This window comes from Callorhinus ursinus, unplaced genomic scaffold, assembly GCF_003265705.2.
Source record: "Callorhinus ursinus isolate GAN/ISIS: 27379988/994484 unplaced genomic scaffold, GSC_fseal_2.0 scaffold81, whole genome shotgun sequence".
In the NCBI taxonomy this organism is placed as follows: Eukaryota; Metazoa; Chordata; class Mammalia; order Carnivora; family Otariidae; genus Callorhinus; species Callorhinus ursinus.
In genome coordinates this window covers 3,648,877-3,662,740 of record NW_027397143.1, presented here as the reverse complement: position 1 = coordinate 3,662,740, position 13,864 = coordinate 3,648,877, and the positions used below count along the sequence as shown (strand labels likewise).

The 13,864-nt window shown below is 39.7% G+C and overlaps 1 pseudogene; it reads right to left on the bottom strand.

The window, feature by feature from the left end:
* Positions 1 to 4,722: 4,722 nt before the first annotated feature.
* Positions 4,723 to 13,072, bottom strand: LOC112816257 (interferon-gamma-inducible GTPase 10-like; annotated as a pseudogene).
* Between the last annotated feature and the right edge of the window lie 792 nt (positions 13,073 to 13,864).

Sequence of the window (13,864 nt, the reverse complement as noted above, 5' to 3'; positions counted from 1 at the left end):
TAGTGTACACCTGAAATTAATATAACAGTGTATGTTAACTAACTGGAATTAAAATAAAAACTGAAAGTAAAAAAATAAAGTAAAATAAAATAACAAAATAATAAATATATTTTTATTAATGTGTTTTCAAAAAAACATCTCTTTTACTGACAAGTAAGTCATGAAATAAGACCTAGGTGAACTATAGCTCAATAAAGCTGTAATTTTAAAAAAGAAGAAAAAGAAATGGGACCTGCCATCAACCCAGTAAAGTCTGGTGATGTCCTGCAAATAGCAACTCCCTCCTCGAATGTGCAGTTTCTTCCCCTCTTTTTTTTTTTTTGATTGAATAACAATTAATATAAAATGTTATATTAGCTTTATGTGCACATAATATTGATACAACAGCTCTATACATTACTCAAAGTTCTCCATAGTATGTCACCATCTGTCACCATACACCATTGTTACAATATAATTGACTATATTCCCTCTGTTGTTCATCTCTGTGATTTATTTACTTTATACCTGGAAGTTTGTACCTTAATCTCCTTTATTTATTTTACCTTTCCCCTTCCCCTTACTTTACCTCCCCTGTGGCAACTACTAGTTTGTTCTCTGTATTTCATAGTGTTTTGCTGTTGTTTGTTTGTTTGTTCAGATTCCACATATAAGTAAAACTATATGGTATTTTTCTTTTTCTGACTTATTTCACTTAGTATAATACCTTCTAAGTCCATCTGTGTTGTTGCAAATGGCTTTCATTTTTTATGGCTGAGTAATATTCCATTGTTCCCATATAGTACATCGTCTATTTCTATTCATCTATCAATGCACACTTGCATTGCTTCCATATCTTTTTTTTTCATTTTATTATGTTATGTTAGTCACCATACATCATTACTTTTGATGTGGTGATCCACGATCCATTGTTTTCGTATAACACCCAGTGCTCCATGCAGTACGTGCCCTCCTCCATGACCGGGCAAACAAATCTCCCCTCCCCCTTCCCCCCTCCCCTCTAAAACTCTGTTTGTTTCTCAGAGTCCATAGTCTCTCATGGTTCATCTCTCCCTCCGATTTCCCTCCTTTCATTTTTCCCTTCCTTCTCCTGATGTCCTCCATGCTATTCCTTATGTTCCACAAATAAGTGAAACCATATGATAATTGACTTGCTCTGCCTGACTTATTTCACTTAACATAATCTCCTCCAGTCCCATCCATGTTGGTGTAAAAGTTGACTCAGTAATATTCCATTGTATATATGGACCACATCTGTATCCATTCATCTGTTGAAGGGCATCTCGGCTCTTTCCACAGTTTGGCTATTGCGGACATTGCTGCTATGAACATTGGGGTGCAGATGGCCCTTCTTTTCACTACATCTGTGTCTTTGGGGTAAATACCCAGGAGTGCAACTGCTGGGTCATAGGGTAGCTCTATTTTTAATTTTTTGAGACACCTCCACGCTGTTTTCCAAAGTGGTTGTACCAACTTGTATGCCCACCAACAGTGTAAGAGGGTTCCCCTTTCTCCACAACCTCTCCAACATTTGTTGTTTCTTACCCTGTCCATTTTTGCCATTCTAACTGGTGTAATGTGGAATATCAATATGGTTTTCATTTGAATTTCCCTGATGGCTAATGATGATGAACGTTTTTTCATGTGTCTGTTAGCCATTTGTATGTCTTCTTCAGAAAGGTGTTTTTTCATGCCTTCTGTCCATTTTTTGAATTGATTATTTGTTTTTTGGGTGTTGACTTTGAGAAGTTCTTTATAGATCTTGGATACCAGCCCTTTATCTGTAGTGTCATTTGCAAAGATCTTCTCCCATTCTGTGGGTTGCCTCTTTGTTTTGTTGGCTGTTTCCTTTGCTGTGCAGAAGCTCTTTATCTTGATGAAGTCCCAAAAGATCATTTTTGCTTTTGTTTCACTAGCCTTTGGAGATGTATCTTGAAAGAAGTTGCTGTGGGTGATGTCAAAGAGGTTACTGCTTATGTTCTCCTCTAGGATTTTGATGGATTCCTGTGTCACATTGAGGTCTTTCATCCATTTTGAGTTCATCTTTGTGTATGGTGTTAGAGAATGGTCGAGTTTCATTGCTTCCATATCTTGATTATTGTAACTAATGCTGCAATAAACACAGAGGTACAGATATCTTTTTGAATTAGTGTTTTTGTTTTCTTTAGGTAAATTCCCAGGAATGGAATTACTGGGTCATATGATTCTTCTATTTTTAAATTTTTGAGGAAATTGTATTTGGCTTTCCACAGTGGTTGCACAAATTTATATTCCTGCCACAACACCTGATATTTCCTTTTTTCTCACATCCTCACCAACACTTGTTACTTTTTGTCTTTCTAGTTCTAGCGATTCTGACTAGTTGAGATGATGTTTTATTGTTGTTATGATTTACATCTCCTTGATGATTATTGATGTTGAACATCTTTTCATATCTATTGGTCATCCGTATGTTTTTATTTTAGTTATATCTATTCAGGTCCTCTGCCTACTTTTTAAAATTAGATATTTTTTTCTGTGTTGAGTTGTAGAAGTTCTTTACATATTATCTATATTAACACCTTATCAGGTATATTATTTGCAAATATCTTCTCTCATTTAGTAGGCTGCCTTTTTGTTTTGTTTATTGTTTCCTTCACTTTGCAAAAGTTTTTCTTTTGTCATAATCATAATGGTTTATTTTTGCTTTTGTTTGTCCTGCCTGGAGAGTCATATTCATAATGTTCCTGAGGGAGATGTCCAAGAGATTACTGAATATATTTTTTAGGAGTTTTATGGTTTCAGGTCACATTTAATCCATTTTGGGTTTATTTTGGGGTGTGGCATAAAAAGTGGTTGAGTTTCATTCTTTTGCATGTATCTGTCCAGTTTTACCAAAATCATTTGTCGAAAAAATTGTCTCTTCCCTTTGTGTATTCTTGCCCCTTTTGTTATACATTTATTGACCATATATATATGGGTTTATTTGTGGACTTTCAATTCTGTTCCATTGATCTTGTGGCTATTTTTGTGCCAGTATCATACTGTTTTGATCACTACAGCTTTGTAATATAACTTGAAGTCTGGAATTGGGATGTTTCCAGGTTTGTTTTTCTTTTTCAAGATTACTTTGGCTATTCGGGGTTTTGTGTGGTTCCACACAAATTTTAGGATCGCTTGCTCTAGTTCTGTGAAAAAATGCTGTTGTTATTTTGATAGGAATTGCATTAAATCTCTACATTGTTATGCATTATATGGACATTTTAACAGTATTTTTTCTTCAAATCCATGAGCATCAAATATCTTTCCATTTGTTTGTGTCATCTTCAGTTTCTTTCATCAGTGTTTTATAGTTTTCAGGGTGCAGGTCTTTCACCTCTTTGGTTATTTATCCCCAGGTATTTTATTACCTTTGGTGCAATTGTAAATGGGATTGTTTTCATAATTTCTCTCTGCTGTTTCATTATTACTTTATATAAATGCAGTGGATTTCTGTACACTGTTTTTGTATCTTGTGACCTTACCTAATTCACTGATGAGTTGTAGTAGGTTTTTGGTGGAGTACTCAGGGATTTTTTGTATAGCATCATGTCATCTGTAATAGTGAAAGTTTTGCTTTCTCCTTACCAATTGTTTTAAAGATCTTATTTATTTATTTGAGAGAGAGTAAGAAAGAGCAGGAGTGGGGGGAGGGCAAAGGGAGAGGGGAAAGCAGGCTCCCCACTGAGCAGGGAGTCCAAAGGGGGGGCTCAATCCCAGGACCCTAAGATCATGACCTGAGCTGAAGGTATACACTTAGCCAACTGAACCACCCAGGCACCCCAAGGCCCAGGGATCTTGGAAAGGTCCTGATTTTAGGGGAAAGGAAGGTTGTGAAAGTCCCAGTGCTGGCCACATCTGGTTGATGAGATGAAAAAGGACTTCCTCAGTGATCATGCTCTTTATAAGAATAGATGGGATGTGGTGGCAAGATGGTAGGCAGCATGGACTTTGAGACTGTAAACTCAGCACTAGGGATGCATATCAAAATCTAAGGAACAAAATATTTAAGTTAAATGTCCCTTACAAAAGGGTCAATAACTCCTTCCCTTTGAATATTTTAAACATCTGTTATACATGAGGCAGCACAAACAGTCATTCACTGTCTCCCTTACCAACAACCTTCTGCCCTACAGGAGACCTCTCCTGAGCAGTGGATGAGCAAGGAATGCTCAGGGGATTGTGGGCCAGTAGTGTCCTCCTCTATACATCTTTCCCCTCCGGTCTCTGGGGAGAGCTTTCAGAGTGATGGAGCATGTGAGGGACAGCCTCCCCCATGTACACCTGTTACATCATAAAATATCCACCCTATACCATTGATGGAGGAAATAGTGGAAAAATCTCAGTTAGAGTAACAGCAGGTATAACTTCTTGAGCCTTGAGGCAGATACTGTTCATGGCAAACACTCAGGTCCTGTTTCATAAATTTGATGTAGAAATTTGTGTGGAAGCAAAAACACTATTCTTTCAATTTGCCTAATGAATTCTTCTTTGCTTTCCAATCTCCTTCCTAACTCACCTTCACTCTCTCATATCTCCTGTCCCTCATTGTGTCCTGTTCACAGGTCTCTTGGTGCAACCAGTGTTGATAGAATCTTAGAAATATAAACCCTGACTTCTTTCCCTTCCTCCTGTTGCCCCATAGGTTCTAGAAATACGACATCATAGAACATTTCCCTTTTCTTCTTTCAACTTCCTCCTCCCTGCTATAGTGCCCTCCTACATGATAAATTATTACTTAGACATGTTCCCATACTAGTAGATTTCACTTAGTTTGGTGATGAGGGTATTGATACGATGACTGGGGGAAATCCTTAATAAAAAGCCAATGGACAACAGTTATTGATTGTTACCAAATATTTATTATCTGAGTAAATCAAGCAAATGTAAACTACCTCATAACATGTGAGAATAATGAAAACTATGGGGTGCATTTCTATCATGATTTAAGCACTATAAACCAGGGAGTGCATGGAGAGACCATGGTCAAATCCCCTTTGCATAGCAGTGAAGTATCAGTGTAGAACAGGACCCCACCACTGACAGAACATAACACCATTTGTTGTTATGTTAGGCAATTTGACCCATCTCTGTGACATCTTCTTAAACCTAAGCTCTCTAAAATCTTATGCAAGAAAATTTTAATATCAATAACCTGTGCACTCATAAATTTCAAATGCGGAAAAGTAGATTTTCAAGAACTGGAAGAGAGTGGATGGGAGGCCTCCATTCATCAAGCTGTAGGATTCAGCACACTTCATGGCCTTGGCTGCTATGCTGTCATCCTTCACAAGTAAGCAGAAGTTCAACTACTTGGTGAAACTCAATCTCATCCACAGACATGCCCAGCTTCTCTGCAATCTCTCCGACTGACTTCTCATCGAAAGCAAAATGGCCTCGGTAAAGGTTCAAGCACTTCTCCTCCTAGGACAAATCAGTCACTGAAGCAGACCATGAGGGGATGGCCAACGCTGATTTCAGGGCAGAGTTCAAAGCATCCAGACAGATCTTCTCCTTGAGGAAAGCTCTCTTCATCTCAATGGAAGCACCAGACAAATTGGGCAACAGGAACACAAAGGTGTAGCGCTTATGAACAGGGAGCTCCTTCAGCAATGTCTTCTCCAGTCTTGGGAAATTAAAGTCATCCAGGTCAAAGTTGGAGACTAAGAAGGTGCATGGCTCACGCACTCTGATGTTGCTGATATTAGACAAGCAGTTGTCTCAGATCTGCTGAAGCACTCTCTCCCTTTTGAATGACCTGGGCTTGCTTTTCTCTTCATTATATAAATCAATGTCCACCTTGGTTTTAACAAAGTAGAACTTTTTGTCTAGCTTCTTGAATTGGGGGGCCAACATATAATCATTGAATTTAAACTATGAGGTGGAAATGATGATGAAGAGGTCATAGTTAGCAAATCCTACCATTTTAAGATACATATGTGGAAGGAAATTGGGGGTTCTATTTCCAGGAAGGTCTCAGAAGATCACACTGGGATATTTTGGATGTTGATAGGCCATTTTCTTCCAGTGGTCTTCACAACTCCAAAACTAGCAGAACCCCCATCATCATGACTAAGAACCCACAGTCCATTATAAAACTGGACTTCTCAGTGCCAGATTCCCCAATCACAGCCATATCCAGGGGAGTGTTCTCTGCTTCTACAACTTATTCCTGAATTATGTTAGCCACATCTTTTAGCTTGGCCTCTTTATATTTAGAATTTAGAACCTCTTTTTTTTATTTTTTTATTGTTATGTTAATCACCATATATTACATCATTAGTTTTTGATGTAGTGTTCCACGATTCATTGTTTGTTCATAACACCCAGTGCTCCATGCAGAATGTGCCCTCTTTAATACCCATCACCAGGCTAACCCATCCCCCTACCCTCCTCCCCTCCAGAACCCTCAGTTTGTTTTTAAGAGTCCATCATCTCTCATGCTTTGTCTCCCCCCTTCATTCTTCCTCTCCTGCTATCTTCTTCTTTTTCTTTTATCTTAAAATATGTTGCGTTGTTTCAGGAGCACAGATCTGTGATTCAACATTCTTGCATAATTCACAGTGCTCACCGTAGCACATACCCTCCCAAATGTCTATCACCCAGCCACTCCATCCCTCCCAACCCCAAACACTCCAGTAACACTCTGTTTCCTGAGATTAAGAATTCCTCATATCAGTGAGGTCATATGATACATGTCTTTCTCTGATTGACTTATTTCACTCAGCATAACACACTCCAGTTCCATCCACGTCCTTGCAAATGGCAATATCTCATTCCTTTTGATGGCTGCATAATATTCCATTGTGTATATATACCACTTCTTCTTTATCCATTCATCTGTCGATGGACATCTTGGCTCTTTCCACAGTTTGGCTATTGTGGACATTCCTGCTATAAACATTGGGGTACACGTACCCCTTCGGGTCCCTACATTTGTATCTTTGGGGTAAATACCCAGTAGTGCAATTGCTGGATCGAATGGTAGCTCTAATTTCAACTGTTTGAGGAACCTCCATACTGTTTTCCAGAGTGGTTGCACCAGCTTGCATTCCCACCAACAGTGTAGGAGGGTTCCCCTTTCTCCACATCCCCGCTAACATCTGTCGTTCCCTGACTTGTTAATTTTAGCCATTCTGACAGGTGTGAGGTGGTATCTCATGGAGGTTTTGATTTGGATTTCCCTGATGCCAAGCGATGTTGAGCACTTTTTCATGTGTCTGTTGGCCATTTGGATGTCTTCTTTGGAAAAATGTCTGTTTATGTCTTCTGCCCATTTCTTGATTGGATTATTTGTTCTTTGGGTGTTGAGTTTGATAAGTTCTTTATAGATTTCGGATACTAGCCCTTTATCTGATACGTCATTTGCAAATATCTTCTCCCATTCTGTCGGTTGTCTTTTGGTTTTGTGGACTGTTTCTTTTGCTGTGCAAAAGCTTTTTATCTTGATGAAATCCCAATAGCTCATTTTTGCCCTGGCTTCCCGTGCCTTTGGCGATGTTTCTAGGAAGAAGTTGCTGCGTCTGAGGTCGAAGGGGTTGCTGCCTGTGTTCTCCTTTAGGATGTTGATGGACTCCTGTCTCACGTTTAGGTCTTTCAACCATTTGGAGTCTATTTTTGTGTGTGGTGTAAGGAAATGATCCAGTTTCATTCTTCTGCATGTGGCTGTCCAATTTTCCCAACACCATTTGTTGAAGAGACTGTCCTTTTGCCATTGGACATTCTTTCCTGCTTTGTCAAAGAGTAGTTGCCCATAGAGTTGAGGGTCCATTTCTGGGCTCTCGATTCTGTTCCATTGATCTATGTGTCTGTTTTTGTGCCAGTACCATACTGTCTTGATGATGACAGCTTTGTAATAGAGCTGGAAGTCTGGAATTGTGATGCCGCCAGCTTTGCTTTTCTTTTTCAATATTCCTCTGGCTATTCGGGGTCTCTTCTGATTCCATACAAATTTTAGGATTATTTGTTCCATTTCTTTGAAAAAAATGGATGGTATTTTGATGGGGATTGCATTGAATGTGTAGATTGCTCTAGGTAGCATTGACATCTTCACAATGTTGGTTCTCCCAATCCATGAGCATGGAACATTTTTCCATTTCTTTGTGTCTTCTTCAATTTCTTTCATGAGTATTTTATACTTTTCTGAGTACAGATCCTTTGCCCCTTTGGTTAAATTTATTCCTAGGTATCTTACGGTTTTGGGTGCAATTGTAAATGGGATCGAATCCTTGATTTGTCTCTCTTCTGGCTTGTTGTTGGTGTATAGGAATGCCACTGATTTCTGGGCATTGATTTTATATCCTGCTACTTGACTGAATTCCTGTAGGAGTTCTAGCAGTTTTGGGGTGGAGTCTCTTGGGTTTTCCACATACAGTATCATATCATCTGCAAAGAGTGAGAGTTTGACTTCCTCTTTGCCGATTTGGATGCCTTTGATTTCTTTTTGTTGTCTGATTGCTGTGGCTAGGACTTCTAATACTATGTTGAATAGCAGTGGTGAGAGTGGACATCCCTGCCACGTTCCTGACCTTAGGGGAAAAGCTCTCAGCCTTTCCCCATTGAGAATGATATTCGCTGTAGGTTTTTCATAGATGGCTTTTATGATATTGAGGTATGTCCCCTCTATCCCTATACTCTGAAGAGTTTTGATCAAGAAAGGATGCTGTACTTTGTCAATTGCTTTTTCTGCATCTATTGAGAGGATCATATGATTCTTGTTCTTTCTTTTGTTAATGTATTGTATCACGTTGATTGTTTAGTAAGATGTCAGAACTAGAATTCAAAAAAATTGCCTTGCAGCCCAGGGATAAATCCCACTTGGTAGTGGTGAATAATCCTTTTAATGTACTGTTGGATCCTATTGGCTAGTATTTTGGTGAGAATTTTTGCATCCATGTTCATCAAGGATATTGGTCTCTAATTCTCATTTTTGATGGGGTCTTTGTCTGGTTTGGGGATCAAGGTAATGCTGGCCTCATAAAATGCGTTTGGAAGTTTTCCTTCCATTTCTCTTTTTTGGAGCAGTTTCAGGAGAATAGGTATTAATTCTTCTTTAAATGTCTGATAGAATTCCCCTGGGAAGCCATCTGGCCCTGGGCTTTTGTTTCTTGGGAGATTTTTGATGACTGCTTCAATTTCCTTAGTGGTTATAGGTCTGTTCAGGTTTTCTATTTCTTCCTGGTTCAATTTTGGTAGTGGATACATCTCTAGGAATGCATCCATTTCTTCCAGGTTATCTAATTTGCTGGCATAGAGTTGCTCATAATATGTTCTTATAATTGTTTGTATTTTTTTAGTGTTGGTTGTGATCTCTCCTCTTTCATTCATGTTTTTGTTGATTTGGGTCATTTCTCTTTTCCTTTTGATCAGTCTGGCCAGGGGTTTATCAATCTTGTTAATTCTTTCAAAGAACCAGCTCCTAGTTTCGTTGATCTGTTCTACTGTTCTTTTGGTTTCTATTCTGCTCTGATCTTTATTATTTCTCTTCTCCTGCTGGGTTTAGGCTTTATTTGCTGTTCTTTCTCCAGCTCCTTTAGGTGTAGGGTTAGGTTGTGTACTTGAGACCTTTCTTGTTTCTTGAGAAAGGCTTGTATTGCTATATACTTTCCTCTCAGGACTGCATTTGCTGTATCCCAAAGATTTTGAACAGTTGTGTTTTCATTTTCATTGGTTTCCATGAATGTTTTTAATTCTTCTTTAATTTCCTGGTTGACCCATTCATTCTTTAGTAGGATGCTCTTTAGCCTCCATGTATTTGAGTTCTTTCCGACTTTCCTCTTGTGATTGAGTTCTAGTTTCAAAGCATTGTGGTCTGAAAATATGCAGGGAATGATCCCAATCTTTTGGTACTGGTTTAGACCTGATTTGTGACCTAGGATGTGATCAATTCTGGAGAATGTTCCATGGGCACTAGAGAAGAATGTGTATTCCGTTGCTTTGGGATAGAATGTTCTGAATATGTCTGTGAAGTCCATTTGGACCAGTGTGTCATTTAAAGTCTTTATTTCCTTGTTGATCTTTTGCTTAGATGATCTGTCCATTTCAGTCAGGGGGGTGTTAAAGTCCCCCACTATTATCGTATTGTTGTCAATGTGTTTCTTTGCTTTTGTTATTAATTGCCTTATATAATTGGCTGCTCCCATGCTCGGGGCATAGATATTTACAATTGTTAGATCTTCTTCTTGGATAGACCCTTTAAGTAGGATATAGTGTCCTTCCTCATCTCTTATTACAGTCTTTGTTTTAAAATCTAGTTTGTCTGATATAAGGATTGCCACCCCAGCTTTCTTTTGGTGTCCATTAGCATGGTCAATGGTTTTCCACCCCCTCACTTTCAATCTGGGGATGTCTTTGGGTCTAAAATGAGTCTCTTGCAGACAGCAGATGGATGGGTGTTGTTTTTTAATCCAATCTGATAGCCTGTATCTTTTGATTGGGGCATTGAGCAGGGTAACTATTGAAAGGTATGAATTTAGTGCCATTGTATTGCTTGTAAGGTGACTGTTACTGTATGTTATCTGTGTTCCTTTCTGATCTTTGCTGCTTTTAGGCTCTCTCTTTGCTTAGAGGACCCCTTTCAATATTCCTTGGAGGGCTGGTTTCGTGTTTGCAAATTCTTTTAGTTTTTGTTTGTTCTGGAAGCTTTTTATCTCTCCTTCTATTTTCAAGTCAGCCTAGCTGGATAGAGTGTTCTTGGCTGCATATTTTTCTCGTTTAGTGCTCTGAAGATATCTTGCCAGTCCTTTCTGGCCTGCCAGGTCTCTGTGGATAGGTCTGTTGCCAATCTAATGTTTCTACCATTGTAGGTTACATATCTCCTCCTAAGCTGCTTTCAGGATTTTCTCTTTGTCTCTGAGACTCGTAAGTTTTACTATTAGATGTCGGGGTGTTGACCTATTATTATTGATTTTGAGAGGGGTTCTCTGTGCCTCCTGGATTTTGATGCCTGTTTCCTTCTTCACATTAGGGAAGTTCTCTGCTATTATTTGCTCCAATATACCTTCTGCCCCTCTCTCTCTCTCTTCTTCTTCTGGGATCCCAATTATTCTAATGTTGTTTCATCTTATCATATCACTTATCTCTCGAATTCTGCCCTCGTGATCCTGTAGTTGTTTCTCTCTCTTTTTCTCAGCCTCTTTATTTTCCATCATTTGGTCTTCTATATCGCTGATTCTCTCTTCTGCCTAATTTATCCTAGCAGTTAGTGCCCCCATTTTTGATTGCACCTCATCAATAGCCTTTTTGATTTCGACTTGGTTAGATTTTAGTTCTTTTATTTCTCCAGAAAGGGTTTCTCTAATAACTTCCACGCTTTTTTCAAGCCCAGCAAGTATCTTTAAAGTCATGATTCTGAACTCTAGGTCCGACATTGTACTAATGTCAGTATTGAGTAGGTCCCTGGCTGACGGTACTACCTCTTGTTCTTTTTGCTGAGGTGATTTTTTTCGTCTTGTCATTTTGTCCAGAGGAGAATAGATGAATGAGAGAACAAAATGCTAACAGGTTTACAACGTCCCCAGCAAATATACTGTATACAAATCAGAAAAGACCTGAAACCAGGGGAAAAGAAAGGGAAAGAAAGAAAAAAGAAAGAGGAAAAAAAAGATAAATACAAAAACAGAACAATACAAAAAAAGCAGAATGTGATCAAATATGATCAGGCTAGTGCATAGATCAGTGCCACACACTAGATTTGGGGCGTATTTTGGTCTGTTAGAAAAAAGTGCCTCCTAAAATTTTAAAGGAAGAATGACATATATGTACAAAATAAGGGTTGATACAATGAAGGGATGGAAGATGACTGTAAAGATGAAAATTATAAAAGATTTTATAAAAGGACTTGATAAGATAAGAAGTTGTTTGAAAAAAAAAAGAAGAAGATTTAAGAAAAAAAAAAGGAAAAAGGAAGAGAATGTGATCAGGCAGGAGACTAGAACAAAGCCATACACTAGTGATTTGGGGTATATTTTGATCTGTTAGAAGAAACTGTATCTCAAAATTTTAAAGAGAGAACAACTTATATATATATGCCAAAAATAAGGGTAACTACTATGAAGGGATAAAATATGACTCTAAAAATGAAAAATAAAAAAATTTTTTTAAAAAAAGGGATTGATAAGATGTTGGTTGAAAAAGGGAAAAAGAAAAATAAAAAAAACAGTTAACAAAAATTAACTTTGATGAACTAATGAATCATGGTAAAAAAAAAAAAAGCCATGAATTCTATGTGCAGTATTCCCCTAGCGCTGGAGTTCTCCCATTCTCCTTGATCGGTAAACTTGGTCTTGGCTTGCTGGCTGTTCCTGCTGATCTTCTGGGGGAGGGACCTGTTGCTGTGGATCGCAAATGTCTTTGCCGGAGGCGGAATTGCCCCGCCCTTTTCCGTCCGGGCTAAAGAAGCTGCTCGGGTTTGCTCTCAGGAGCTTTTGTTCCCTGCAAGCTCTCGGTACAGCTTTGGAGGACCAGGGCAAAAATGGTGGCCTCTCAAACTCCACCCGGAGGAGTTGAGAACTCGGGGCCCCACTCCTCAGTGTGCCCCCAGAGAAAAGCAGTCACTCCCGTCTCCCTGGTCTCCGGCCGCATTGCGTGCTCACCCGGCCTGTGACCGAGCGTTGCTATCTCTGGCACCCGACCCCGTGTGGAGTCTCCAAACCCAGCAGATCCCTGCGGTGTGTTTCTGCACCGCTCCTCCCCGGGAAGGAAGGGGAGTCTCCCCGGCTCTGCCGCTTGTTGGGTCCCTGCTGGAGGAGCAGTGGCCCGACTGGGCTGCGGATCACAGTTTATGGCAACCCCGAGCTGAGAGTCCGTGACTCGGCTCCGTCTCTGCAGCCGGCTTCCCCGCTCCAATACCTGGGAGCTCTGCCGCACTCAGGCACCCCCGGTCTTTCTGTGACCCCAAGGGTCCTGAGACCACACTGTCATGGGAGGATTCCACCCCCTGCTTAGCCACTGCAGCGACGTCCCTCAGCAGAGCCGACTTCTAAAAGTTCCGATTTTGTGCTCTGCTGCTCAACCACTTGCCAGAAGCGGCCGTCGGAGGCCCCTCACCCGCCATCTCTCCTCCCAAATATCGCCTCGGATTCACTTCTCCGCACTTCCTACCTTCCAGTAAGTTGTCGCTTCTCTGTTCAGAGAGTTGTTGCTACTCTCCTCTTCGATCTCCTGTTGAGTTCGTAGGTGTTCAGAATGGTTTGATCCTTATTCAGCTGAATTCCTGAGACCAGAGGAAATCTAGGTCTCCTACTCCTCCGCCATCTTGCTCCACCCTCCTATACCACCTCTTCTTTATCCATTCATCTATCGATGGACATCTGGGCTCATTACATTGTTGTGTATTGTGGACATTGCTGCTATAAACATCGGGTTTCAAGTACCCCTTCAAATCACTATGGTTGTATCCTCTGGGTAAACACCTAGTAGTGTAATTGCTGGGTTGTGGTTGGCTCTATTTTTAACTTTTTAAGGAACCTCCTTGCTGTTTCCCAGAGTGGCTGTATCAGCTTGCATTCCCACCAGCAGTGTAAGAGGGTTCCCCTTTACTCCACATCCTTACCAATATTTGTCATTTCCTGATTTGTTAATTTTAGCCATTCTGACTGGTGAGAGGTGGTATCTCAATGTGGTTTTGATTTGTATTTCCCTGATGGCTAGTGATGTGGAGCATTTTTTCATGTGTCTGTTGGCCATTTATATGTCTTCTTTGGAGAAATGGCTGTTCATGTCTTCTGCCCATTTCTTGACTGGATCATTTGTTTTTTTGAGTGTTGAGTTTGATAAGTTCTTCTTAATTTATTTTTAAAATTTTTTAATTTAAATTCAACTAGCCAACATATAGTACATCATTAGT